The following is a 2,810-nucleotide window of genomic DNA, read 5'->3' as shown; positions in this document are numbered from 1 at the left end:
CACAACATGTGTACATTCACACATAGAACACACTCAGGTTGCTGATGTCACACATGCATGCCATCAAGCTGAATATGCAGACACACATGCTCCAGCCAGGCCAGTACTCACCCCGCTTCCCCGCCTCTCCTGGGCTGCCTCTCCTGAATGAGCCCCACTCCTTTAAAACTGAGCCGCAGCAGAGGTAGGTGGCCCTGCACACCCACCCTAGTCCCCTCTCCTGGACACATAGGTGTTTTGCACTTTCGCCCCCTAGAAGCTGGTCTGTACCACATGCCCCATGGACCTTGTCACATCTTGGCCATGGTGATAGCTCTGAAAGAAAAACCTTCAAAAGAAGGTCCTAGCTGTTATCTGCAATCTCTCCCTTGTTAATTGTCTTAACAACAGCAGCTGCTGTGTATCAAAGTCTATCACTACCTGTTGCTGTACCTCTGACAGTCAGTTAGGCCTTATGACTTAGAGCTACAGATGCCACTGAATCCATGTACTTGTCCCAGAATAGCAAAGCAATATCCAGGGTGAGCTGGAATACACCAGGGCCCACCCACATTGCCAACCACCTTCTGCTACCCCTAGCTAAGTGCAAGCAGATATCCCAGGGAATGTGTATCCACAGAGACCATAGCTCTCCAGAGCCTGCTATGACAAAATTGGCTTGAGGCACAGTGAGGCAATACTGAGGCAAGCCAGAGGATGCCAACCTGTCACCCCACCGCATCGTGGCCCTGGACCAGTACAGGTACCCTCTCCTCACAGGGCTGCAGTTCTGAACACCTGGGCATCCTGGATCCACTAACTTCAACCTCCTGGGAAGCTGGGATTGCAGGCCAGCAGTGAGAAAACAGAAGTAAGGCAGACCTGAATGGAAGTTCAGTCTCAAGAGTTAACCAATAGCCTTGGTATTTTTCCAAAACTGATTTGCATAAATTTCATCCAGTGTGTTCACCCAAGTGCTGTATAAATCCTTAGACTAGCACACTCCCAAGTAGCGATCCTATCAGGTCTCCTCTTGCCCTGTGGGAGTTCTGCTTCTGTTCACACTTGAATATATTCTGCTCTTGCACTCACTTATCCTCATCCGTGGTTTTCATTCTTCAAATTCATGACAAAGAATCCAGAAAGAAGAAATTTGCAGTGAGCTGTAGGGTCTGCTGCAATACTGGGCGCATAGCCCACCACTGAGAGCTGCCACTCTTAACACCACTCCGTGGGAGTTGAGAAGAAATGGGATTTTTTGGCTTCAGAGGTCTGTAACTGACACAGAACCCACTTGTCAGTAGAAGCAGAGAAACTCTAGCTTCATCACTGTTTCAGGTAGGGAAACTGAGGCCCAGAGACATGAAGTGACTTAGCTACCATGGCCCAGGTGGCAGGCCAAAGGGCCTGATTCAAACTTCATACCCCATAATGGAACCTCAAATCCTAGCATATTTGTGGAGTTCTACACAAATCCTCTAGAGGCAAATAGAGCATGGGATGTGTCCCCTCTGTGTCCTTCTGCAAAGCAAAGACTTTTCTGCCCTGCTTATATTGATGCTGACTGGGGAAGGGCGTGTGGTTTTCTAAGCTTTTCCTCCCCAGGGAGGATCTGCCACTCTGAGCCAGGGCAGCCTAATCAGCCAGTTAACAAGGTCAGGTGGCTCAAACTGTGTATCCTTGGGCACTTGTTCTCCCACATCTGACTAGACAGATGCCCAGCGTTTAGGCAAGAATCACAGTCAAATTCTTGTTGTTCTAAATACACTTTGCAGGGTCTGGGGCTCTAGCTCAGTGGCAGAGCACTTGCCTAGCATGCATGAGGCACTGGGTTCGATCCTCAGCATCACATAAAAATAAACAAGTAAAATAAAGGCATTCTGTCCATCTACAACTACAATAAATAAATACATACATACATACACTTTGCAGAATACATTGTGTTATTCATCAGCCAAAACCTTTAGGACACTTTGTGCAGCCCCATGCAGATTGAGATGAACGGGGCTGGGCTTTGCACTACTCTGGTTTCCACATGTTGGAAGGGAAACCCAACCCTTGAACCACAGGAGCAAAGGCCTCTGTGTGAACCTCCACTTGCTTTGAATTTCCCCTCACCTGTGAGCCCCCAGTTCTGCTCTGACAGTTTCCATCTCCATTAGGGAAGAGTCCACATGGCTGGGCCTCAGATGCTGAATGTTGGTAAAGTTTGGCATTTCGAGGCCGCTCCCCCACCCAGATTTTCTCTTTGAGAAACTGCCTTCTCTTCCCTGGTGTGTGACATCTAATCACTTCTCCATCAGCTACCTGAAGTCCCTGAAGTCCCCTTTGTGACCCAGAGCCTGGTAGGGGATTGGGAGTACCCAATGCTGAATACAAGAGAGTCTCTGCTGGCCTGCAGGGAACATCTCACCCACTGACTCATCACTGCCAGGAAGCACCTTTCACTGGTCCCCTGCTCTAGACTCTCCCACTGCCTGTGTGCTCTGGTTGGAAGTCAACAGCACACAGTCACCCCAGCCTAAGACACTGTGCTGGGGAGTTCTGCTGTGCCCCTTCCCTTCTAAAACTCGCCTCTCTCTAGTTCTCTGCACTGTGACCTCTAATTGCCTTAGATATTCTGTCCTTTCTGCTCAGGGACACTGCTGACCCCATGTCCCCTCCTTCTCTGTGGATTGAACACTCCCTATCTGGCCAGGGAGCTGGGCTGTCTCTGGGCTGGCCTCTCAGGAATCTAAATTCCTAAACATGAACTTTCCATATATATTTCCTGCCTTTTAAATTCATTTCAGCTGAGACAGCAAACTGGACCCTTAAATCCATGTTGGGCA

This window comes from Marmota flaviventris, chromosome 19, assembly GCF_047511675.1.
Source record: "Marmota flaviventris isolate mMarFla1 chromosome 19, mMarFla1.hap1, whole genome shotgun sequence".
NCBI classification, from domain to species: Eukaryota; Metazoa; Chordata; class Mammalia; order Rodentia; family Sciuridae; genus Marmota; species Marmota flaviventris.
The sequence above is the reverse complement of the archived record's forward strand: the minus strand, read 5'-3'. Positions refer to the sequence as shown.